The sequence below is a fragment of the Pleurodeles waltl genome, chromosome 3_1, assembly GCF_031143425.1.
Source record: "Pleurodeles waltl isolate 20211129_DDA chromosome 3_1, aPleWal1.hap1.20221129, whole genome shotgun sequence".
NCBI lineage: Eukaryota > Metazoa > Chordata > Amphibia > Caudata > Salamandridae > Pleurodeles > Pleurodeles waltl.
In genome coordinates, this window is record NC_090440.1 from 366785757 (window position 1) to 366812943 (window position 27187).

Below are 27187 nucleotides of genomic sequence, written 5' to 3' on the forward strand. Positions count from 1 at the left end.
TGGGAAGTTGACCTGAGTACCCTTGACAACAACGATTGGGCTGGTGCCTCATGAGGCGGCCACTTCGGTGTGCCCGAGGTTTATATGGCTTAAATACCTTTCTAGGATTTACTACACTAGATACTGATTATGGCTCTTGGGAATGGTTGAATCACCATGGGGCCCAGGCTGTTGAACGGAGGATTACCTCATCCATACGTTGTGGGAGTGCTCTGTATTGTGTCGATTCTGGGATGGTTTGGTCTCTTTTCTGAGGGGAGTGCTATCCTGGGTGAGACACACAACCCAAAATTTGCTCATCATGGAGAATATCTGAGGCGACAGATATGAGGACACTCTGTTTCTGGGTCTAAACCTAGAAAAAAGGGACATAGCTAGGGAGTGATAAGATGAGGTAGCCCCTTCCCTGACAACATGGTAACAGGATCTGGATCACTGCATGGGTTTGGAAGTTGTGGTTTTCAAGGCTAGGGGCTGCCCTCAAAAACATAACAAAATCTGGCAGTGTTGGGTGGATTACCGAGGGATTACCCCACAGCGTGCTTCCACATAGAGGTCATTACTATACGATTAGACTAGAGGATATGGACAGATGTAATGATACATGATGTGTTTTGTATCGTACATGGTTGGGCAGTGGAATGGGGAAGTTTTTCTGCGCAATTTTAATGTTTCTATGTTAATAACAGAGGTCATTTTTAGTTCAAAATCTTTGACACCCAGCAAAATCTGTCATGAAAAAAAAGTAAATAGAATCTTAGGGCCTTATTCACCCAGGCAATACATGGTGGGCAGGGTGTGGCCAAATATGTTATCTAAGCAGTTGGTACTAGTATGGCCCTTCGCCAACATGCCTGGATAAGTTTCACTCAGTTGTGCAGCAATGTGTAGGCTTCACTGATGGACATGGTCTTTGATGAGTCCCGTCCCCCCAGTGACAAGGAGAGTTCCGCTGTGGAGTACTTTAAAGACAGTAGATCCACAGCACGTTCCTTGAGACTGTTGGCCTCTGTTAAACACTTTCTCCACCCGTTTTGGAGATTTAGGGGCTACTCCAGAGGTATTTCATATAACCAGAGACAGCCATCTCAACCAGTGATGCAACAGTAGCTCAGTCCTATCAGGGCCCCTGTCATGGGTCCATCAGGCAACGTGTAAGACAGCAGATCACCAGTCTTCTAACTCCTCCTCCCCAGCTACAATGGTCAACAAACTGCTTTAGTTTGCTCTCAATGGAGCATGCCCACCCAGTGGGTATTCAGGTTCCACCACTGCCCTCCATGGCTAGTGTTCTATCACCTCAGACATATGTGTCTTGCAAATTGTACAAAACAGTTATGCCCTGCCTCTTCTTTCCTCCTCGCTCAATATCCCTCACACACTGGAACGGATTTCAAAAGAGCTGCTACAGGACCGGTGCCTCTTGCTCTCCAAAGGTGCCATATAGAGGGTGTCGAACTTGGGAAAAGGCAGAGGTTGTTATTCTCACTATTTACTCATCCTAAAAAAGGATTGGGGTCTCATGCCTGTTTTGTGAGTCTGTAACTTCAACACCTTCCTATAAAAGGGCAGATTCATGTTGGACCAGATCTGCCCTGGACCCAGGTGAGTGGATGGTGTCCTTGGGCTTACAGGACACTGCAGTCCAACCGGTGTTACCTGATGCTCAAGGTGGGCCAGGAGCATTCTCAATTTGTCCTGCTCCCCTTCGGCTTTGGGAATTGCTTTGGATTCAGCTTCTGAAGGAGGGCTTGCCGCAGTCAGTTGTAGACCATGTATAGATGATGACGAAACCTTTACCATTGTTGGGTTTCACCATAAACAAGCCAAATTCCCACCAGATTCCCTCTGAGGCTTCCATTCAGTAGGGAAATCCTAGATGTAGTGAAGTTCATTTCTTTCCCTCCAGAGCTATGTGTCCAGGACACATTTGGGTTATGACACCGATGTTTCAGACATGATCTTAAAATCCAGGTGAAAATGGCCCAAGGGCTTGGCCTTTTAGCCTGGTGCATTCTCCATGTCAATCACGGCTGGTGGCATTGCATAAGCCCTATTGTAGAACTTGAAGTCCCTGTGGGCTAACCATCTAGATCTTGAAGGTAGCGGCTCAAGATGAGCAGTGTGCTCATCATCCAGATCTCGGAGGTAGTAGCGCAAGATAAGCAGTGGTGACTGACTAACAAAGAGTTTGTCCTGCGAAATGTCACTCTCCCCTCCTCCCCCATTGATGACGTTTGATTTGCCATCTCAAGGTGGTGGTCTTGCTGCTAGGCACCCCTCCACAAAAACCATTAATGGCAGTCGCTGTGACAAATTTGTAACCAGATGCAGAGCCTGGAATATAGACCCCTTACAGAAAAAGCTGTTGAATGTCCTTTTGTTTGTTTCCTCTCTAACCGAGCAAGACCTTGCAGTAGGACTGTAAAAGTATTTTGTCTGCCCTTTCGGCCTTTCTACTTTAGCCAGACAAATACTCCTTGATCAAATCCCTTGTTGTGATGAGCTTTATTGAACGCTTGACACACATTTCCTCCTAAGCCTTTTGTGACGGCATAGTGGAACCTTGACTTGGTCTGACATTTCTAACGCGTACGCCTGTAGATCTGATGTATAGCTGCTCACTGTGTTTCCTGACTTTCAATGCTGCTTTCATCATTGCAGTAACATTTGCTTGGGCATTTTCAATCCACCTTTTCCTGGACAAGTTGCTGCTGAGGACTCTAATAGCCTTCTTACGAAAAGTCATGACTTTCTTCCATGTTGGGCAGTTCATCGCTGTACCAGCATTCTTTGCTTCCTGGCTCCATCGGTTGAACCCCAGAAGAGCTTTAGGCTTTTACACAGATTTTACCAAAGATCAAGTGGATGATCAGCTTGTTGTTCGGTTCTTTGGAGCAAAGAAATGGAAGGCTGTGCAGAAATGGACCTTGTCAAGCTGGATAGTCCTCTAGATTATGATCTGCGACACACTGGCTAAGAAGCCGCCCACGGAAGATCTGAGACCCCACTCCATTGGGACTAAGGCTGCAACATCAATGTTGGCACTAGGCCTAGGACAAGTTTAAATTATCACATTGTAATTTGCGTAATTTCAAGTTTTGCATGATTCCATCATTTCACCTAATTAAGTTCCATGTGCAGTATAAATTTGCTGGGACTGCCGCCATTCGCAGTAAAAATGTATGCAAATGTGTAGGAACAGAACACAATTGGCTGTTATTCATAGAGCTTTGTTTTTTGCACTTTCCTTAGCATGTAATATATCCCTGCCTCTAAAACATGATGCAAGGGTGCATTTCACATAAAGAATTGAAGCTAAATGACAGATTTGCATTTTACCTATTTTTTTGGGAGTCAGAAAGAATCACAATAAATCAAAAATCAATGCGGTATAAACACAAAAGATAGCAAAGACATCAATATAAAGAGGGTACACCGTAGTTAGGTAGCCAATCAGTTCCACAAAGCTGGTTGGAAAATGTCAGTAGTTAATAAAATGGCCAGCAAAAGTAATCCTACCCAAAATAAAACAGTGAACCTTAACCCAATTAATTCCCATTTTAAAGGTTATCATTACAGTATGGATCCCAACTTAAACCAGCCCATATGAGCTCCAATCTCAATAGAGCGGGCCCCCCTAGATTTAGCCAGAACCTGTTCAAACTCATAAAAGTGCCAAGTAGCAACCCACCACTCCATTACCCTTGGGAGAATTGGAGAAACTCAAGCTTCAGCAACGCAACGCCAAGTTAAAACCACCAATATAGATAACTTTGTCAGACTGCTATTGGAAACAGTGCAGTAACCTAACATAATTTCCTTAAGGGTAAACTGTATGTTACAGCATTTAGTCTTCTCTCCCTGTACCGCCTCCCCCACTTAACAATTCTATCTTGGGTATGATACAGCATGCATATAACCTTAAATAGCAGCAGTTTAAGGTTTATAGAGTGTAAAGAGTCATCGATGATCTCAAAGGCATTCAGGATTTCAGAGGTGAGAATCTCCTCCAACATCCCAATACTCCATTTAGCAGCGAGAGCAGGGCCATCGTCAACCCACTGTAACCATAACCTTTCATGGAGTATGCTAATAAGTGGTTTTTAAGTGCCCTGTGCAAACAAGACAGTAGGTCAGAACCAACCAGAGCATTTGTGAGCTTGCACTCTGTCATAAAAAAATCCCTTATCAGCAAATATTTGAAAAAAAAATGATGGGGAGATCAAAAGACACTTGGAGCCCTTTAAACGATGGAAATCCATTAAGGTCATAAAAATGCCCTGCAACTTCTGGGTGTATTAGCGAGAAAGAGTATTTTGTAGAGAGATTACGCCAAATACTAACAATATCCCAAATAAACTTAAATCAAACTTGTTTAGAATAGTTGGGATACCCAACTCGATAAAGAAACAAACGATAATCAGACCCTAAAGCAAGCCGATAACCAAAAATAGATGGGTCTATATCACCGTTTATAAGTGGGTTTTGAATTCGGCCAGCAAATGCTGCCCAAAAATATAAGGGTTTTGAATTCGGCCAGCAAATGCTACCCAAAAATATAATGTAAAGTTATCAGATGTAATCCACCTTGTCCATATGGAAATGTAATAAAAAGCATAACACAACTATCCCACCAGTATCCCTAAATAAATCTACTGCTAGCCCCTTCCAGCCATTTAAAAAATTAATTCGGGACCCGGTGGGGAATAGCACGAAACAAATACAAGAATTTCGGCTGAAGACTCATCTTGATGATATTATATCAACCAATAATAATGATGGAAAGTTTATTCCATTTTTGTAATTTATCATAACTTTAAGTAAAAGGGGGTCATAGTTGAACTGAACAATTTTCCCAACCTGTTTACCTAATTGAGCCACAAGATAAGTAGCTGTTGAGCTCACGCCGGGTATCAAGGTTTCAGGTTTAAAATCCAGCAGAACTTGAGTTTTGGCTAAATTTAGCTTATAACCAGAATATACCCGGTATCTGTCAGCCTCATCACTAACAAGTCCTAGAGCAGCTGCCGGATTGGAGGAGTAGATAGCAGCATCGGCAGCATATGCACCTATTTTAAGTTTACAATCACCAAAGACCATAGGCTGAATCCTACCGTTTCGATGTAAGGCTTGCAGATAAGGCTTCATATAGAACACAAATAGATGGGGCCATAAACGGCACCCTTTTCGAAATAAATCTGAAAAGGTAGAAAATAAACCTGCATGAGCTAAATGAGCTCTAGGGTTTTTATACAGTGACTGCACCCACTTACAAAAGCGATCACCAATACTAAAGGCTACCATTGTAGCCCGGGGGCAAACCCATACAACACGATTGAATGCCTTTTCTGCGTCTAAAAGAATCATACCCATCCTTAGGCTGGACTTTTCTGCCCATCAAATGCAGTGATCGAGGTGTTAACGTGACACACTTTGTCCCGCCCGGGTATGAAACCATGCTGTTGCGGCTAAACCAACCTAGAAAGAAGAGGTGCTAAGTGAACAGCCACAATCTTGGAAAAAAACATTAGCGTCTGCATTGATATGAGATATCCGAGGATTTGAACCCCGTTCCTCTGAAGGTTTACCATTTAAAAAAAAAAAAAAATAGTTGTCACATTTCAAGAGCGAGGAACTTTGCCACCGGCATCAATATGTTGAAAGACACTAAGAAAGGGAGGGACAATAATGTCCTTCAATACTTTATAAAATTCTAGTAGGATAGTATCTTCCCCAGCCACTTTGCCTTAGGGCAGAGGAAGAAAGGCCGCCTTGATTTCTCCAGCTGTCCTGAGACTCCGAAAAAGCATGCAATCGGCAACCAGAAATATAGCTCATTGAAAGCGAGCGTCTGATTATAAAGTTCTTTAAAAAAAAAAAAAGTTGAAAATTGCTCCACAGTAGCCTGAGGGTGAGTACGTACAGAACCGTCACTGCACTTATTTGACTGAATCAGTCCCCCAGACTACCTATCAGATATTTGATATAGAAGTGACACGCCCTACCTGCTCTCCATACCCGATTCGTAGAAAAGCAAGCTGCAACCTTCTCTTTCAAAACCCATCCCAGGAGTGAACGTTTTTCAATTAAATGAAAATATGTGGTTTGCTGGTCATTCCCCCAAATTGCTATTTCACGTGCATGCATGAACTCAAGCTGAGTAATGGACTGACGTAGCAACCGCACACTATCTTGACAGGCTTGGTTTTGGTTGAGAACAAACTGTGGCGTAATACCCCTAATAAAAGCCTTCATTGCATCAGATTCAATCGGAGGGGATGCTGCACCCATATTAAGCAGCAAAGATTCAGACAATGAGCCTGTCATAAATTCACAGTAATCAGAGTTCACTAACTAATGATGGGGGCAATAGAACTGACGATGCTCCACCCTTGCCACATATAGTTTAACGTATAGTTATAGAGAGTTATGATCCAAGGTAATCTTAGGGCAGACATCCATAAACACTTCCTGAATCAGGTAGCTGTTAGCAAAGACCATATCGGTCATGGAGTAATGTTTATGTGGTGATGAATAAAAGGTGTGTTAACGCGTCCTTTATGTTAATTTATTATACATTAGGACTCGTTTTAGGCCAATGAATCTTTTGACCCAGTTGAGAGACACCGTAGGACGAGGTAGCTAATCAATATGTCGATCAATATATCAATAATGTCATCAATATTCACTACAACAATATATTTTACTTTAGTCAAAGTCATTAATCAAGTTGACGAGCAACCATGACCTTTCAGCCATGAATAACCACACCAGTTGATAGAATTTTGTGAGTTTATTCCCTATTAGTTACAATCTAAGATTAAGTGTGTCAATCTCAAAGCCAAAAAACACAACAGCATAGTTACGATATGGCAACTTTGGTAAGATTTCAATAAGGCAAAAATCATAAACATTAGAATATAACACAGCGTAAACATAGATCAGAAATATAACAGAGTGTCAAATACGCGTAAGTTCAACATAGCATAATGTCAGTCGTTTGTCTATTTGCGTCAGCTTTAGTAAATCTCTACCTAACCACTGATTAGCATTCGCCTGTTGGGCTTCATGCAAAACAATTTAGAAAACCAATTTGGAAAACATTTAGCTATGGTCTCTGTCAAAACAAGCAGTTGGTACCTAGAAAGGAAAAGCAAACAGACAAATTACAAATTGCATTGTCATAATTACCCTCCAAGGATTAGGTCAGCGCACAGGTTCAGTCTTCGTCTTCAGGACATCAGTCAAACGCCATCAGGCAAAACTCAGCTAAAGGGCATAGGGACACTTCCCTCTTAAGGAGGTAAGTGTAAATGGGCAGTCTATGGGTGAGGATGGTTTTAATAAATCTCAAAGTCACCAAACAGAGTGACAGAGTTTCTGGATAAAATCAATAGCATTCCCTACCTAGTTCTAATGACCCTTCTGTGACATGGGTTTTTATCCCTTTTTCGTAGTACATTCCCCCAAAATTCTATTGGACATTCACTATACCCCACTATCTTTAACCTATCAAATTTAACATTTGGTAATCCCAATTGTCACCCCAAGTTAGTTCGTAGTTCTTTGATTGGTCTTCATAATGGACGTCTTTGGAGGTGGCACATCCGGCGTTACCTCACTCCTTGGCATGTCTTTTAGGTCAGCAGATTCATTGTCCATCGGTTTAAGTGACCTTGTACATTACATTAATCTACATTTGTTTCAATATGTTCATAAACTTTGGACTAAGGCACCGAATATGCGCTTGGGAATGAGTTCTGTATGGTTACATTCGTCTTCTGAGTTAAAGGAAAAAGAACATTTACAGGGTCATGGTCCTTTGCGAGTCAGCACACTGGAAAAACAGAAAAATGCATTTAATATGAGAGCTGGGCAGCTAAATCCCGCAGCTCACGCTAACTTAAGGCCTATGAGGATTTTCAATACAGATTCAGTAATGCAAAGATTAATATAAGCTTAATTAAATGTAACATAAACATTTTATTCATCATTATTAGTTTGCGTATACATTGGTGGCCACTTCTCCGTGGTCATAGTTCGAGTGCACGTTTAAGCAAAATCTCTATTATTGTTTTCTAAGCATTATCATCACACATTGATATAAGCATTTCATTTCAATATAGGTTATATAAGTTACGCTCTCTCAGTCCCTCCTCTGATGACGCTCGTCATCATACAAACCTTTCCCTTTAACCTTTCATTTTAAATTTTTCACCTTACGCATTTCAACATCTTGTCCCTTATGTGAACTCTCCCACATTTCATTGAACATTTTCTCTCTTTCACTTTCTTCATTTCTCCTGGTTCTTTTGGTCCAATTTCTTTTAATTTTATCATTAATTTTGCATGCCCCCCACAATCCTTATAGACAGGCTAAAACAATTAATAGACCCATTAGTATTTTTGCAAGTACCCAATTCCAAATGTTGGTAAACCAGCTCCCTACTCTGGCAATTCCTTTTCCAAATTTCTCCCAAACTCCAGGTTCTTTCAAATCCTTTAAATCTGCACTATCTCTAGTTAGGTTAGTAAGCATACTTCTAATCTTTTTACTATTATCAGGAATGAATGAGCAGCAATGGCGCTCGTTGAGCATCTTGCAGACCCCTCCACTCTTTGCTGAAAGAATGTCTAAAGCAAGCCGATTTTGTAGAGTCATAGCTCTTTCTGCAGCAAGTTCAGTATCCATCAGGAGTATAGCCCCTGTAAAATTTGTCAGCATGTTATCCACAATAGTAGACAACTTTTGAATCTTCATAGAAGTCAAGATAACCCCTACTGAAGGGATTATAGCTCCGAATATATCACCAATGACAGCAGCCACTGATTCTCGTTTTTGTCTAGCATGTTGTAATTCAGATGTTTTAGGTATTTGCTTTAAGTCATCAATCTGGTAAATCCTTTAGGGAGACGGTAATAAGCATTAAGTCCACAAATATAGTAGATCCCGGGGATCGCTGGATCCTGTCCATTCAACATAAATGTCCATTTACTCTGAAACAGAAACACATGTCTACATTCACTCGTTCCCACAAACAAATTGTCCTGCTCAGATTTCGGCCTATACATACAAAGCCTTCCTACATGTAACGAATCTATAGCTAGTTTGCCTTGCGTTTTGATTGCAGTGTAAGCATAATCATTTGCATATGTGCGTTTTTCTAACCCTTTTTCTAATCTTTCTTTTAAGGCTTTGTGTCTATCATCAGTGTGATCTAAAAAGCTTTTCTCTACAGGTGATAGTAATCAAGTCAGATTGTTGCGGTGTGCATAAGTAGTTCCAAATGTAAGCGTTGGCTCAAAGAATCCTCAAACTATTCTTATGTCATGTTCCTTAGCTAGCTTGTTCAGGAATTCAATCACAGGCACAAAAGAGAACACAACATACAGATTTGAATAAAAATATTGCACATGCTCTTGATTATAGAATCTGGTTCGTAGCAAACTACAGCTAATCCTGTACGTTAGGGGGAGGCTATGATAGATAACCCCTTCTTGCACAGACAAAGGAATTTTGGTACACACAACAGTCTTTCGCATCCATGGTCTCTACATACTCATTCATTAAGCGATAGACATTAGTAGAAAGTTCCCCTTTTGAATTAGTTCCCTCATGCAAGTGTCTTGCATCTTGCTCAAACTTCTCCCACAGTGTTAGTGTTGTAGTTTCAGGTTTTGAAGTGGCATTAATAGTCTTTTTCTCCAACCATGGCATTCCCACAATCACTCCCACAATTATTATTGCACACACAATAGCTTTTATAAGGCTTAACCAACCACACACCTTACTTCCCTTGTTACTACCTCTATTATAAGCCATTTCTGTATAGAATCAGATAGCAGAATAATAATCAACTCGAGGATGATATAGAACTCTCTTTCTCTCTTGCTCTCTGCGTGTATTTACAGCGTTTTCACTCGTTCCAGGACCCCTTTGTCAAATCAGGTTAGCAGCTTGTCGTAATCAGGTTTTTCAAAGTCGAATTCGATTCTAATGTCATATCCGGTAATTTATAAGTCTCCTTCTTAGTTTTCAATTTCGATTTTTAACAGACTCTTTTCTTTGAGTTAATTCAGGTACCGTAGTATTGACCTGGTACTTCTCGATCAAAACAGAATGCTAAGAATTCTTGTTGCCATTCAGATGTTGTAGCATACGCCCATTCAGGACCTGTATATCTTCTGTTTGCGATTCTCTTTCTTTTCAACCTGCGTTCACCTTGCAGTTCTCCTTCACTGAGATCTTCTACTCGGGATGTATCAGTTTCCTCTATTGTTGTTTCACCTGGTATGCTTCTTATTCTTAAAAGTGGTTTCTCTGGCCAGTTATCACCTTTGTGCGTCTTCTTCCGATATGTTTTTTCAGGACGCTGGACAGCACCCTCCTCTTGTAATATGGTGTTTTCACTTGATGGACCTGCAACTGGTTCAGGGGATGCCGGTACACTTTGGTCTCTATCTATTATTTCTCCTTCTTCTTCTTCTTGATCTGTAACGGGTTCTAGTTCTAACCCGTATCCGTCTTGTAAGGAAATGCCTCCTTGGCATGGTTACCCCCTGACTTTTTGCCTTTGCTGATGCCAAGTTATGATTTGAAAGTGTGCTGAGGCCTGCTAACCAGGCCCCAGCACCAGTGTTCTTTCCCTAACCTGTACTTTTGTTTCCACAATTGGCACACCCTGGCAGCCAGGTAAGTCCCTTGTAACTGGTACCTCTGGTACCAAGGGCCCTGATGCCAGGGAACGTCCTAAGGGCTGCAGCATGTCTTATGCCACCCTGGGGACCCCTCACTCAGCACAGACACACTGCTTGCCAGATTGTGTGTGCTGGTGGGGATAAAATGACTAAGTCGACATGGCACTCCCCTCAGGGTGCCATGCCAACCTCACACTGCCTATAGGTATAGATAAGTCACCCCTCTAGCAGGTCTTACAGCCCTAAGGCAGGGTGCACTATACCATAGGTGAGGGCATAAGTGCATGAGCACTATGCCCCTACAGTGTCTAAGCAAAACCTTAGACATTGTAAGTGCAGGGTAGCCATAAGAGTATATGGTCTGGGAGTCTGTCATGCACGAACTCCACAGCACCATAATGGCTACACTGAAAACTGTGAAATTTGGTATCAAACTTCTCAGCACAATAAATGCACACTGATGCCAGTGTACATTTTATTGTAAAATACACCCCAGAGGGCATCTTAGAGATGCCCCCTGAAACCTTAACCGACTACCAGTGTAGGCTGACTAGTTTTAGCAGCCTGCCACACACCAGACATGTTGCTGGCCACATGGGGAGAGTGCCTTTGTCACTCTGTGGCTAGTAACAAAGCCTGTACTGGGTGGAGGTGCTTCTCACCTCCCACTGCAGGCACTGTAACACCTGGCGGTGAGCCTCAAAGGCTCACCGCCTTTGTTACAGCACCCCAGGGCACTCCAGCTAGTGGAGTTGCCCGCCCCCTCCGGCCACGGCCCCACTTTTGGTGGCAAGGCCGGAGGAGATAATGAGAAAAACAAGGGGTCGTCACTGGCCAGTCAGGACAGCCCTTAAGGTGTCCTGAGCTGAGGTGACTCTGACTTTTAGAAATCTCCATCTTGCAGATGGAGGATTCCCCCAATAGGGATAGGGATGTGCCCCCCTCCCCTCAGGGAGGAGGCACAAAGAGGGTGTAGGCACCCTCAGGGCTGGCTACTAACCCCCCAGACCTAAACACACCCCTAAATCGAGTATTTAGGGGCTCCCAGAACACAGCAAGATAGATTTCTGCAACCTAAGACGAAGAGGGACTGCTGAGCTGAAAAACCTGCAGAGAAGACGGAGACACCATCTGCTTTGGCCCCAGCTCTACCGGCCTGTCTCCCCACTTCAAAAGAACTGCTACAGCAACGCGTTCCACAGGGTCCAGCGACCTCTGAAGCCTCAGAGGACTACCCTGCATCTAAAAGGACCAAGAACTCCCGAGGACAGCGGCTCTGCTCCAAGAAAGAAGCATCTTTGCAACAAAGAAGCAACTTTGAAAGAACACACGTTTCCCACCGGAAGCGTGAGACTTTGCACTCTGCACCCGACGCCCCCGGCTCGACTTGTGGAGAACCAACACTACAGGGAGGACTCCCTGGCGACTGCGAGCCCATGAGTAGCCAGAGTTGACCCCCCTGATCCCCCACAGCGACGCCTGCAGAGGGAATCCAGAGGCTCCCCCTGACCGCGACTGCCTGCTTCAAAGACCCGACACCTGGTAAGGACACTGCACCCGCAGCCCCCAGGACCTGAAGGATCCGACCTCCAGTGCAGGAGCGACCCCCAGGTGGCTCTCTCCCTTGTCCAGGTGGTGGCTACCCCGAGGAGCCCCCCCCCCCCTTGCCTGCATCGCTGAAGAGACCCCTTGGTCTCCCATTGAACTCCATTACAAACCCGACTCCTGTTTGCACTCTGCACCCGGCCGCCCCGTGCCGCTGAGGGTGTACTTTTTGTGCTGACTTGTGTCCCCCCAGGTGCCCTACAAAACCCCCCTGGTCCGCCCTCCGAAGACGCGGGTACTTACCTGCTGGCAGACTGGAACCGGGGCACCCCCTTCTCCATTGAAGCCTATGCGTTTTGGGCACCACTTTGACCTCTGCACCTGACCGGCCCTGAGCTGCTGGTGTGGTAACTTTGGGGTTGCCCTTAACCCCCAACGGTGGGCTACCTTGGACCCAACTTTGAACCCTGTAGGTGGTTTACTTACCTGCAAAACTACCAAACAATTACCTCCCCCAGGAACTGTTGAAAATTACACAGTGTCCAGTTTTAAAATAGCTTATTGCCATTTGTGTGAAAACAGTATATGCTATTTTGCTGATTCAAAGTTCCTAAACTTCCTAAGTGAAATACCTTTCATTTAAAGTATTTTGTAAATCTTGAACCTGTGGTTCTTAAAATAAACTAAGAAAATATATTTTTCTATATAAAAACCTATTGGCCTGGAATTGTCTTTGAGTGTGTGTTCCCCATTTATTGCCTGTGTGTGTACAACAAATGCTTAACACTACCCTCTGATAAGCCTACTGCTCGACCACACTACCACAAAATAGAGCATTAGAATTATCTCTTTTTGCCACTATCTTACCTCTAAGGGGAACCCTTGGACTCTGTGCATGCTATTTCTTACTTTGAAATAGTACATACAGAGCCAACTTCCTACACGTCTACTTCTGGGAGAACCTCTCCTTGACTTAGTTCTCCTGCCGCCTCCACTGAGATAGGCACTCTGTCACCTCTCTCGAATCATTCACTGGTTGAGGGACAAGGCTGTTCTCAGTGGGCTCTCGTGCAGTCTCAGTTCCCTCTTGGCTGCTTTCTGGTTCTGAGACTTCTCTTCCTGGAACCGTTGTGCCAAAAACTGAAAGTTCCTCGTCAGTTGGGCACGTTACCTTCTTTGTGTGACTGGCATGTATCCAATTTGGAATGCCTGCACATTTCACAGCAGTGGTTGTTGACAAAATTACTTGATATGGCCCTTTCCAACGTGGTTCCAAACACAACTTTCTCACGTGCTTCTTGACAACCACCCAGTCACCGGCTTGTAGGGTGTGACCTGGATCTTCAATTGGTGGCAATGTGTTAGCCTCTACCTGGTGAGAGAAAGAGCGAATCACGTCAGCCAAACCTTTGCAGTAGTCCAACACCATATCATCTGTGATATTCACTAGTACATTCGCAGGTACTGCTGGCAACCTCATAGCTCTGCCCATGAGGATCTCATGGGGGGACAGTCCTGTTTTCTTATCAGGGGTGTCGCTCATCGACATCAGCACTAAGGGCAATGCATCTGCCCATTTCATATTGGTAGCTGCGCACATCTTTGCCATTCTTGATTTCAGAGTACCATTCATTTGCTCTACTAGTCCTGATGCTTCAGGGCGATAGCTACAATGCAGCTTTTGTTCGATGTCTAGTGCGGCACACAGGAGTTTAATCACCTCATTGTCGAAGTGTCTGCCCTATCTGATTCTATAGAGACCGGAAACCCGAACCTTGGTATTAGTTCCCTAAGCAGCAGCTTTGCAACTGTGAGACTGTCATTTCTACGTGTGGGGTAGGCTTCGATCCAGTGACTGAAAACACACACAATCACCAACACGTACTTCAGTCCTCCACAAACAGGCATCTCAATGAAGTCCATTTGCATTTTGCTGAAAGGACCACCAGCTCTCCCAATGTGGCTCAAAGTTACCACAGTCCCTTTTCCAGCATTCATCTGTTGACAGATGATGCACCTGTGACAGGTAACCTCTGAGGCGTGCCTGAATTTTGGGTTAAACCAATCGATTTTGAATGACCTGATCATTGCATCTCTCCCAAGGTGAGCCTGTCCATGGTATAGCGTGGCGAATTGTGATAGAAGACTGTTTGGTAGGACTAATTTTCCCTCCTCTGAGACCCAGAAATCATCAGCCCTCTGTACACATTGCATTCTTTGCCAGGAGCATGTTTCCCCTTTACGAGCCCGTCCCTGTAATGTCTTTAACTCATCTAGGGTATCAACCACCCTTAATGCAAGGTTCAAACATGTCATTTTCGGTTTGTGGTAACAATTCCCACTGTTCCTTGAACGATATGCAGTTCAATGCGCAAAACCTTGCGACTTGATCTGCATAACCATTTCCCATTGACATAAAATCTTGTGACTTAACTTGAGCGTTGCATTTCACCACGGCAATTTCAAGAGGTAACTGAATTGCATGTAACAAATCCTTTATTTGTTCACCATTTTTCACAGGAGAACCAGAAGAGGTCATGAAACCTCTCTGTGACCACAGTTGGCCAAAATCATGTACAATTCCAAATCCATATCTGCTGTCAGTATAAATAGTGACTCTCAAATTCACAGCTGCTTGGCATGCCTTAGTAAGGGCAATTAATTCTGCCACTTGTGCGGAAAACACTTTCTCGAGCCAGGAAGCTTCAATGATACCAGCTATGGTACATACAGCATAACCAGATCTTAGTGTTCCTATGGATTCTCTTAAACAAGACCCATTGACAAACATAATGCAGTCATTTTCTTTCAGCTGTGTGTCTTAAATATCTGGTCGTGGTTTGGTACTTAATTCCGTTACCTCAAGACAATCATGTTCAAATTCCTCCTCATTATTAATCTCAGTATTTTCAACAGGAAGTAAAGTTGCCGGGTTCAATACAGTACATCGTTTCAGCGAAACATTAGGTGACCCCAGTATAATTGTCTCATATTTAGTAAGTCGAGCATTTGTCATGTGCTGTGTTTTGGTTTGAGTCAACAAAATGTCAACTGAATGTGGAACCATTACTGTTAGGGGGTATCCCATGACTATGCCTTCACACTGCGTGAGGCTTTGACCAACTGCTGCAACCGCTCGCAAACAACCCGGTAAGGTTGCTGTGACGGGGTCCAAGGTAGCTGAAAAATACGCGACAGGGCGATTTGCACCTCCATGGACCTGTGTCAAAACAGACAAATAACAAGCATCACGTTCATGACAAAACAGTAGAAAAGGCTTCGTATAATCAGGCATACCTAACGCTGGTGCCCTGCACATGCACTCTCTCAATTCCATGAATGACTCAAGCTCTTCTTTGGACAAGGCTATGGTATGTGGCTCATCCTTGATCTCTTTGCCTGTCAGTTTTATCAAAGGTTTTGAGATGATCGAGAAGTTGGGTATCCACTGGCGACAGTAGCCCACCGTTCCCAGGAACATTCTGACATCCATTTTCGTTGTTGGGGGGTTCATTTGCAAAATGGCTGTTATTCTTTCCTTTGATATTCTCCTGGACCCTCTTTCAATCAGATGCCCCAAGTATTTCACCTCTTTCTGACAGTATTGCAATTTCTTGGGTGACACCTTGTGTCCATTCTTTCCCAAATGATTCAGTAAGGCAATTGTATCATATTTACAGTTATCCCTTGTTTTGGATGCAATCAGCAAGTCATCGATGTACTGCACTAGACTCGAGTTAAAAGGCAGTACCAAGGATTCCAAATCCTTTTTCAATATCTGATTAAAGATGGACGGTGATTCAGAAAACCCTTGAGGAATTCTGCACCAACTGTACACCTTATCCAGGAATTTAAAACTGAACAAAAATTGGCTGTCCTCATGAAGAGGTATTGAAAAGAATGCCTGTGACAGGTCTATAACGGTGAACCATTCAGCATCACACGGAACTTGAAACATGATCACTGCTGGATTGGGCACTATGGGCCAACATTTGACCACAATCTCATTTATTTTCCTCAAATCCTGCACAATTCGAACTTTCCCACTGCTGTACTGTATTATTTTGACTCATTACTTGACCTGTGACCTGTTGAGGAAGCATGACCTGCTGCTGTCCCATTGGAGCCATTGGTAATTGCATATGCTGTCTAGGTACCAGGGGAACCTGCTGTTGTACTTGCTGCATCTGCGCTGGCTGAAAACGCGGCATATGCATCTGCTGCATGGGCTGTACCCCTTGCATCTGTACCAGATTATTTTGAAAGTTCGGATTTTGATGTCTCGGTTTTGGACTTCTTACATTTTGCAATGTACCAACATTAGTGCTTTGTTGAACCACACCATCCTGCACCACATTGGGGCACTTCCGTTTCCAGTGCCCCACTCCCCCACACGAGTGACATGGTGACATCTTTTTCACCCCTTGTGCGTCATTTTGAACTACAATGGTATTCAAATCTGGACCGCGATTAACAAACCCTCGGCCTCGACCCCTCGGTTGCGTCTGAAACACACTATTCATTTGCGGTTGTTGCTGTATCATCTGCTGGACTCCATTTCCTTGTATCCCTGCCTGTGCAGCCCTTATCTGCATCACCATCACTTTCTCTTTCAGCTTTTTCTGCTTCAGCTCGATCTCGTCACTACAATATTTCGCATACTGCAACACCTCCTCAATCGGCTTTGCTTGCCAACAAATCAAATGATTCTTAATCATCTGACTGACCTCTGGTCTCAGCCCTTCGACAAATCTAAACATGAGATGGTTCATGTCTTTCGGCTCAATGGTCTCAGTACCACTGTAATGTTTGAATGCTTTTAACAATCTTTCATAGTAAGCATATATAGATTCCTTAACCTCCTGTGAGGTCCGGTCAATTTTCTGCCAATCAGTCACTTTCGGCGACACCTTTTGTTTCGAAAACTCAATCACCTTATGATAGTACTTCATCACTTCCTCGGAAGGAGCTCCGGTCACCTTATCCCTTGCCGGCTCTTTCATCGGCCAATCTACCCCTCTCTTACACTCGAGCCACAAATCAGACGGAACAATGATCTCGAACAAGGTATTCAAGTCTTCCCAGAGACACTGCGCAAGCTTCACGAACCTATCTGTTTGCTGATACCACTCAATCGGTTTCTCCCTCAACCTGGGATAATCATTAGTAAAGGATAGGATGTCTCCTCTGGACCACGGTACATGTACTAAAACACCACCAGCTGTTTCTCTCATGGGTAGTATTTTTACTGATTCTGTATCGGGTGAGGTTTTGGTCTGACTTGACCCTGGACTGTCACCTTTCTCCTTATCTCTTTTCTTTGCCCATCTGCCTTCCCATTTTTCTAATGCACCCCAAATTTGCACACTTTGCAGTAATTCTTTTAAGTGCACCTTCATTCCAGCAGACCTCATGTGCTCAAAATCTTTCGAATCAAAGTCTAATCTGTAACTTCTTTTCAAATGTTTAGTGTTTTCAATGTCAATATTGTATTTGTCTGCCAGATTTGCTAATCTCTGATGCACCTTGCCCACTTCTTTGGTAATCTTGGGGCACAGGAATCTCAATTCTGCTTCAGTGTATGACTCCAATCTGTTTACCCCCATCGTACCTTCCACTAATTCAGCAGCTTCCACTCCCAGACTTACAAAATTTAGGTAGTCATCTTGCCCTACCTTTTCTGGTTCTACTGCCGTCACTGTAGTCTTTTGTGAAGCATAAGTCTTTTCTAGCCATTCGTTCAGCTGTTGCACTGTAAAACCTTGCAGTGAAATGTTCCCTGCATGTATCATTGGCGACTGTGAAGTGTTTGTACTTATTGTCTGTGGAGTTAAAGCCCCTAGCCCTGCCTGACGCATTGCTTCCAAGGGTGCTTCTACTGGGCTAAGGTCTATTAAGGACCTTGTCTTTTCGATTGCTTGTTCTCCTGGGGCCATTATCAGGGGAGTTCATATGGACCCTCCTCTTATCGCATATTGGGTCATTACTCCCTGATCACATACGCCAGATTTGCCTTATGCATACAATGGTACTGGTGGGCCGACAGTAATTGGTAATGATATCGCAGCAGGTGTCTGACCTGGTCCCAAGCTTCGTGGAGCAGTAACTCCATAAGTCTGTTCCAAGGTACCGGAACTGGTACTATTGGAGGGCCAGCTACTGGGTTGTACCCTGGTATCAGTTGTGGTTGCGGCTGGTACAATAATTTCAGAGTTGACTCAATCTGCACTAACCTTGATTTCGTATATATCGGGTCTGGCGGAACTATCAGATTTGTAGTAGTCTCAAGTACTGGGACGTCTGGATAGATTCTCTGTATCTGCGGTGGAGGTTGCAACTGTATGCATGTCCGGTGCAGTGGGTACACTGACACCATTCTGTATCGAAGTCGTATCACTAGTCTGTACCGTATCAACAACTCCCTTCTCCTGTGTCTGGTTCCCAGGACCCACACTAGTGCTTGGAACACTGTCGCTCACTGCATAAGGTGGCGGGCGATCGTGTTATAATTGGTCCATGAATTCTTCATCGTCTGAATCATCTTCCTCTTCCCAAGGTCTCTTATTCTCCTTAGACTTACTAGAGTCCTTATCTGTTTTACAGGAGGCTTTCTTTCCCTGTGACTCTTCTCCCTGGGCTATTGCTGGGAACAATTTTAATCCGTCAACAATTCCCCGTCTCCACATTTTGTTCTCTTTATTCCATCTAGCCTCTGCATAAGATTTTTCTGCCCTTTTCAGCCTTCTCTGGAACCTTTCTTGTCTATGTTTAAGAGCCATCAAATCCCAAATCGCTAAAGCCTCATATTGAGCTGGCCTCGGAGGTGGTTTTTGTGTACTTAACATCCACCTTAAATTTTCTAATACCTTCGGATTGAACGTCCCATGTTCTGGGAAAGCCAAACATCCCTCTTTCTCTGTTAGCTTGCGCCACTGTTTCATCCATAAACAAGGCACAACACCCTTTTCCTCTATAACCATGTAAGCTGGAGTACCCTCAGGCGGTGTAGGCTCCCCATCAGTTGCCATAATATATGCGTCTCCTTTCAGAGCGCTCTTAAATGCCTTAACAAAATTTGTTTTGTGATTTTCTCTTATTTGTATTTAATCAGAAAGTGACTTAGTTCCCAGGACACTCTTCACCCACCTTCCTCAACCTATTGCCTCTCACGGACGGCAGCCAATCTGTGCGCGACCCCTCTCAACAACTGACCTATCTTAGCGTGGCACCACTGACGTCACACTAACACACTGCGGCTGACAAAGTTACGGCTCGTCCGCTCCTCACTGAATCCACACAAACTAATGCAAAAAATTATTGCGAGCACCTTTTAATGACAACACAAATCTGCCGGTTTACTACAGGAAGGGTAATACATTTGCTTCAGAACTTTACAGAGATTTCACTTGAAGCCTCGGCCGCTACTCTCTCCTTCCCAGCTCCTGCTTACGCAAGCAGAATTCGACCCGCAAATTCTACTCTCGACTTGTCAATGGTTCGTCCTAGTGCACTTTAGAACTTGCCAAATCTCCATCAAAGGTTTCACTCATACGTTTTGACTCAAACTCGACTTGTCAACCACGCCCGATTGACCTATTAAACCGCACAGATTACAACATAAACTCAAGTGTCTCCTACACTTGTCAATATACTCCGGAGTCTTAGACCACGACGGGTCCGTACATAAACAACCAACCTCATGGATAATTTTGAGCATAAAGCGCCACACTCATGTGAAGTACGCCGACTTCCCTACTCTCATACCGCGGAGTACGCCCACTCCTACTAAAACAACATTAACTGGCCTAGATACACATAAACTTCATCAATCACCTGCAGAAAGGCATAAGCTGAGCAAGCGCAAACCCTATACCACACACATTATGACGCCGAGAACATTCCCATCTCACTTAGGCAGGCTCCGAGATCCCGGGAAAGTCATGGTGAATTTAGAAACCCATCATACCTCCAATTTGCATTTTAACAGAAAAACAAATTTAAACAATGATTCTCCGTCCTAGGGCCCCAAAGGGCCAAACCGTTGCTCTGCTACCAGAACTGTTAACGCGTCCTTTATGTTAATTTATTATACATTAGGACTCGTTTTAGGCTAATTAATCTTTTGACCCAGTTGAGAGACACCGTAGGACGAGGTAGCTAATCAATATGTCAATCAATATATCAATAATGTCATCAATATTCACTACAACAATATATTTTACTTTAGTCAAAGTCATTCATCAAGTTGACAACGCAACCATGACCTTTCAGCCATGAATAACCACACCAATTGATAGAATTTTTTGAGCTTATTCCCTATTAGTTACAATCTAAGATTAAGTGCGTCAATCTCAAAGCCAAGAAACACAACAGCATAGTTACGATATGGCAACTTTGGTAAGATTTCAATAAGGCAAAAATCATAAACATTAGAATATAACACGGCGTAAACATAGATCAGAAATATAACAGAGTGTCAAATACGTGTAAGTTCAACATAGCATAATGTCAGTTGTTTGTCTATTTGCGTCAGCTTTAGTAAATCCCTACCTAACCACTGATTAGCATTCGCATGTTGGGCTTCATGCAAAACAATTTAGAACACCAATTTGGAAAACATCTAGCTATGGTCTCTGTCAAAACAAGCAGTTGGTACCTAGAAAGGAAAAGCAAACAGACAAATTACAAATTGCATTGTCATAATTACCCTCCAAGGATTAGTCTTCGTCTTCAGGACATCAGTCAAACCCAATCAGGCAAAACTCAGCTAAAGGGCATAAGGACACTTCCCTCTTAAGGAGGTAAGTGTAAATGGGTAGTCTATGGGTGAGGATGGTTTTAATAAATCTCAAAGTCACCAAACAGAGTGACAGAGTTTCTGGATAAAATCAATAGCATTCCCTACCTAGTTCTAATGACCCTTCTGTGACATGGGTTTTTATCCCTTTTTCGTAGTACATTCCCCCAAAATTCTATTGGACATTCACTATACCCCACTATCTTTAACATATCAAATTTAACATTTGGTAATCCCAATTGTCACCCCACATTAGTTCGTAGTTCTTTGATTGGTCTTCATAATTGACGTCTTTGGAGGTGGCACATCCGGCGTTACCTTGCTCCTTGGCATGTCGTTTAGGTCAGCAGATTCATTGTCCATCGGTTTAAGTGACCTTGTACATTACATTAATCTACATTTGTTTCAATTTGTTCATAACTTTTGGACTAAGGCACCGAGTATGCGCTTGGGAATGAGTTCTGTATGGTTACATTTGTCTTCTGAGTTGAAGGAAAAAGAACATTTACAGGGTCATGGCCCTTTGCGAGTCAGCACACTGGAAAAACAGAAAAATGCATTTAATATGAGAGCTGGGCAGCTAAATCCCGCAGTTCACGCTAACTTAAGGCCTATGAGGATTTTCAATACAGATTCAGTAATGCAAAGATTAATATAAGCTTAATTAAATGTAACATAATCATTTTATTCATCATTATTAGTTTGCGTATACATTGGTGGCCACTTCTCCGTGGTCATAGTTCGAGGGCACGTTTAAGCAAAATCGCTATTATTATTGTTTTCTAAGCATTATCATCACACATTGATATAAGCATTTCATTTCAATATAGGTTATATAAGTTACGCTATATAAGTTACGCTCTCTCAGTCCCTCCTCTGATGACGCTCGTCATCACACAAACCTTTCCCTTTAACCTTTAATTTTTAATTTTTCACCTTACGCATTTCAACATCTTGTCCCTTATGTGAACTCTCCCACATTTCATTGAACATTTTCTCTCTTTCACTTTCTTCATTTCTCCTGGTTCTTTTGGGCCAATTTCTTTTAATTTTATCATTAATTTTGCATGCCCCCCACAATCCTTATAGACAGGCTAAAACAATTAATAGACCCATTAGTATTTCATTTCAATATAGGTTATATAAGTTACGCTCTCTCAGGTGTAACCAGGTTTAGCAGGCTATAATGTTCTCCAGACATCCTGTAGTCCATGCAGGTGAGCGAGTTGCATTTTACATCATTTTGCCAAAGATTTATGCACCCTAGTTGCTCAAGAGGAGCCAGTCCTTTAGAGAAGTGTGGCTCAATGGTTAGAGCGGCAGACCCTGAAGCAGAGATCTGGCTCAAGACCAGGGTTCAAGTCCCGCTTCGGCAGGTCTTGGGCTCAATTCCCCTTTACCAGATAATTCTCGCCTCGGTGCCTAATCTAATTCATGGGTCCTACTCTGCAACTCTGGGCAATAGCTTGCTTAATCTCCACAACGGCCCCAACAGCGCTTGGATGCCTGGCTTCACCCTGGGGGTGCTCAGGAGTGGGCGCCTCACAGGGAAAAAGCCAGGAGGGGTTCCATAGCGGTATGAGTACAGCGCCTTGAGACCCTAACGGGTGAGTAGTGCGCTATACAAGTGCTAATTTACATTTTTACCTTTCAGACAGCGACATGGGCATTGGTGCAGACTAATGTCTTAACAGCCAGGTCCAGTGGGGTGGCTGCTTCAGTTGTTCAGTTCGGCAAGATATTTTGGTGCAAGTCCACTCCAAAGACCTTCCCTCTTCGGGAGGTACTTCTTTCATATCTATTCAAAGGTGGGAAATCTACAGTTAGAGGTCCTCATCACACTAACAAGTTACTACCTTTGGTAAAGCTCTTTCTGATAGATACTCTCTCTGACCGTAGATTCCTTACTTCCTTCCCACCTCCACTTTCTGGGGGGTCTCTTTTTAACACTTTGTGTTGCATTAGTTCTCAGCATACTGTATCCAGCAGGTGTTCATACTGCGCATCTGATAACTGACATCAGTGCCCAGTGGTGGTGTTTATATGCGACTATGCTCTTTCACTTTTGGGGCGGTATGGTGCCAAAGCGGAGACACGCAGCGCTACCTAGTGTCACAAGGGAGCACTGCTACAAAATGTTCTGGTTCCAGTTTGGCATGTGGGGACTAATCTAAAGTGAGGAATCTGCAGCTACATAGAGTATCCACCAGAAAGAGCATTACAGATGATAAGTAACTTGTTCTTTTCTGCTTGATGCACTGCAGAAAGAGAATTTACTCAATCTATTTTTGCCTCTTTTAATTCGGTTTGGAACACTTAAGTTAATTGTTTCTTGTTTGCTTGGGAATAGTTTCTTCGTTTGTTAATGGTGGTGCTGTTTTGCTTAGTTGTTGCACAAGTACCACATGCAATTTCTCTGAATGCCTTGCTGTGTGTGCCAAACCACAAGGGGCGAGCCACTGATTCCTCATAGAAACTGGGGATGCAATTGTTCTTGCCTTGGGCAAGCTCAACCACAGTACATATAAAAAAAATTCACCCCACTCCTCATAGCTTAAAAGCCTGATTTCCTACAGAAAGACTATTTTCATCATTTTTCAAATTTGAAACGTACAACCCCACTCCCAAATTGGCTTTCACCTCAATATTCAAGTCATTGAGTCTACCTTTAATCGCAGTCCCTCACCATCTCAAATAATTGGCAACCACAAAGGAAGAATGTAGGTATCAATTTGCTTCATTAGGCATTTTCAGTTGCTACCTTGTACATCTTGGAGCTTTTTTAGGGGTGGTGTTAGCCAAGACATTGATTTTTAAAACAATATATTTACAGTATATTTTTTTTGAAGGGGCTTGCAGCCAGCATTTTCCATCCATTTGTCTGTTGGTGTGTCATTCACAAGTTGTTTCTGCCTACTACAGCATACAGCCCTGGGGCTGAGCCACCAGATAACTTCACTTTGAATGACTGAGTTTTGCTCTTTCACAATGAGCACATCCACACACAAGCTAGTTCCCTTCTGTGCCAATGTTTTTTTAAAGTTTATTACTGTGATGTTGCCTTTTATTTAGAATCTGTGACAGCAGGACGTTATACCAGATGTGATCAGAGACTACACTCCATACTTTATCAGTTTCCTGACTCCCGTCAATTCTGTTGTAAATTCCTTTTGGAGCGTCCTTTGTTTACAGTTTGACTGCTTGAATTTCACAGCATAAGACGTTGCGTCAATTTGAAACTGTTCTGTATAAAGCTGTTGAAAGCTTCAATAAGCGGCCAATTCTTCAGAACGTTTTATCATGGGCTCAATTTCATAAATTTTTTTTTTTTAATAAACTTTGCCAAAAAAGAAAATCATCCTTTATTGTGTCTGATTTGAGGCATTTGTAACACAAAGACCCAGTCATTAATCATGATCAGTTGGGATGCCTAATAGTATTTGCGCACATCCGGAACCACCAGTCCCCCATCGTAAATCCCCCATTGTAGTTTGCAGAGCACGATTTTAGAGTTACACTGGTCCCAGAGTAACTGGCGTATTTCGTGGTCTACTTTATTAAAGAAGTCAGGGGATATTTTGTAAGGGGTGTTTTACAGAATGTATAGCAGCCGGGCAGCTACATCGTTCTGAATAGAACAGTCCTGACCATGAGGGATAATGGGAGCGTTCGCCAATGTGTCACGTCTGTCCGTAGGGGATCTAGGTGAGAATAAAGATTTCTACTTAGGAATTCCGCTGGATCTCATGTGACATTGATACCCAGAAACAGGAAATTGTCTCATATCACCGGCACTTCTCAGCGTGATGGTAAGTGAGGGAAGGCCTCCAGATAGGGGGAATATGTGGGATTTGTCCCAGTTTTTTCTGTACCCAGCATATTCTCCAAAGATGTGGATAATATGGAGTAGCCTGTCCACTGTGAGTCTGTTTCGTAGCGTACAGGAGAATGTAACCCACATAAAGTGAAACACATTCTTCCCACTCCCCCTAAACCCCCATTGATCCCCTCAACTAGTGGTTCTTGATGGATTCATGCCACTAGAGGCTCCTGTGCCAGGACAAAGATCATTGGGGACAGCATGCAACCCTGTCTGGTCCCCTGATGTAAAACAGGTGGCCGGAACCAGGCATTGTTAACTCAAACTCTGGCAAGCGCATCTTGATATAGCAGTCTTACCCAGCTGCAAAATTTAGGGCTGAACGCTAGTCTTGATAGAGTTGCAAAAGATATTGCCACTCCACATTGCAAAGGCCATTTTGGCATTTAATGAGGGCAACACAGATGACTCGTCCGACGATCTAATCCTCATAAACGTGTACATTCACCTGAAAAAATTTCTTACGGGGGGAAATTTGAAACAATACCAGGAGTCCACACTCATCATTAGTGGCGATTTCAAACTTAATCTATTGCTCTAAAAGGAGGAAAAGCAAAGAACCAAGGTGCAAGCACCCACAGACATCGGCTAGAGAAACTAGGTCCATCCTTACTAAATGAAAACAGCGAAAAGGACTTTCCGGCTTCTATTACCTTTGTAAGTGGAAAAAAAAGTTCAACCATCGATTACACCTTCATAAATTCCACTGCTAGGGCCCTGGTAAGGAATTTTCAAATTAAATGCAGAGCGGAGAGCGATCACTTTCCACAAACATTGGAACTAGCATATATATTTTAGTCGCTGCAGCCTTTGAATGACTTAATAAGTCCTCCAGAGTTGTTTATTCGTAAAAGATTGAAATGGCGTGAGAAAGGGATAGCATCAGTGATGGATGAGGTGTACTAGATGGCTGGCGCCTTGGCAGAAAGAAAAACTCTTGCGGATATGGAACAAAAGGAGTCGACCATCATCGTGGACTGGAACAAAGACTGGGCCGTGCTATGTTGTGGCTTATTGGTAAAATTCCTGGCCTCTTTAACTCAACCTTCCAGGGATCGTCCTATGTACCCAACAGGGACCGGGTTAGTTAACTGTGGTTCAACAAAGCTTTGCGCAGCCAGAAATTACAAATTGCGCGTCAAACCAGGAAAACGGTAAAGGCAATCCAACGGGGAGAAGGCGAAGAAAATCACATTTTATGGACATTGAAAAAAAAGTATTGTCTCGATTGTTGGTCCGCAAAAAAAAGCTATCAGGAACATGCTTGGTCCAAATTATTGTGGGCAAGCCGAATGTCAAATAGCAAACTCCTTTGGGGGTTAGTGAATGACCTGGCAGTGGGGAAAAGCAGACACCACAATTGTGGGATAACTGAAGCAGCCTAGGTGAGCCATGTCAGTAATCTGTATGGGCTGACAACAAAGCCGTCAAAAGGCAGGGCCAGATTTCTTCCCATAGTGATAGGGTCCGAACCTTCGACAAGTAATAACCAATTACTAAATCTCCAAGCCGAGGGTAGGATCTTAGATACTGCCAAAAAGGATGATCAAAAGCAAGTTTGGGAGCTAGCACAACTAGTCGGTCTGATCAAGAAACTGAAGTCCTAAGGGGCAGCTGGATCAAATGGACTTCAGAATGCAATCTTCAAAGACGACCCAGTATATCGGGCACAATACTTTCTGCCACTCTTCAATTCTATCGCCCACTTCAACCGGATCCCAAAATCTTGGAGAGGCAGTATAATACACACCATCTACAAAAGTGAAAATCACACTCTGCCTTCAAATTATAGACTAATAGCCCTTACTGATGTAGAAGCCAAGCTTTATGGCTCTTTTTTGCGGCAGCATCTTCAAGCCTGGGCTGATGAAAACAAGCTACTCCTGATGTTTCAAACAGGCTTCAGGGCAGGCACGGGAACGTTATTAAATTGAATCACACTTTCCCTTATAGTGGAAAAAGCCATTCACAAGAAGCTGGGCCTCTATGCATGTTAAATTGACCTCAAAGCGGCCTTTGACCGGGTTCCCAGGGAAAGGTTGTGGGCTAAGCTGGCTAAATGGGGTATTCCCAACAACCTACTGAGGGCCATTATAGATCTCTACACAGATACCTTGGTCCAGATTAAAATCTGAGGCAGTTCAAGATTAACAAATAGAATACCTACAAAATCTGGCCTAAAGCAAGATTGTGTTTTGGAACCAACTCTCTTTAACCTATACCTGGCAGACCTTGCTGGCATATTAGTACAAGTGAATAGTCTT

The 27187-nt window shown here is 43.3% G+C and overlaps 1 protein-coding gene across 4 annotated transcripts in view; it reads left to right on the forward strand.

The window, feature by feature from the left end:
• Nucleotides 1–27187, forward strand: part of LOC138284105 (transient receptor potential cation channel subfamily M member 7-like) — a 1183984-nt gene that overhangs the window by 1062586 nt on the left and 94211 nt on the right. The gene's annotated exons all lie outside the window — the stretch shown is intronic.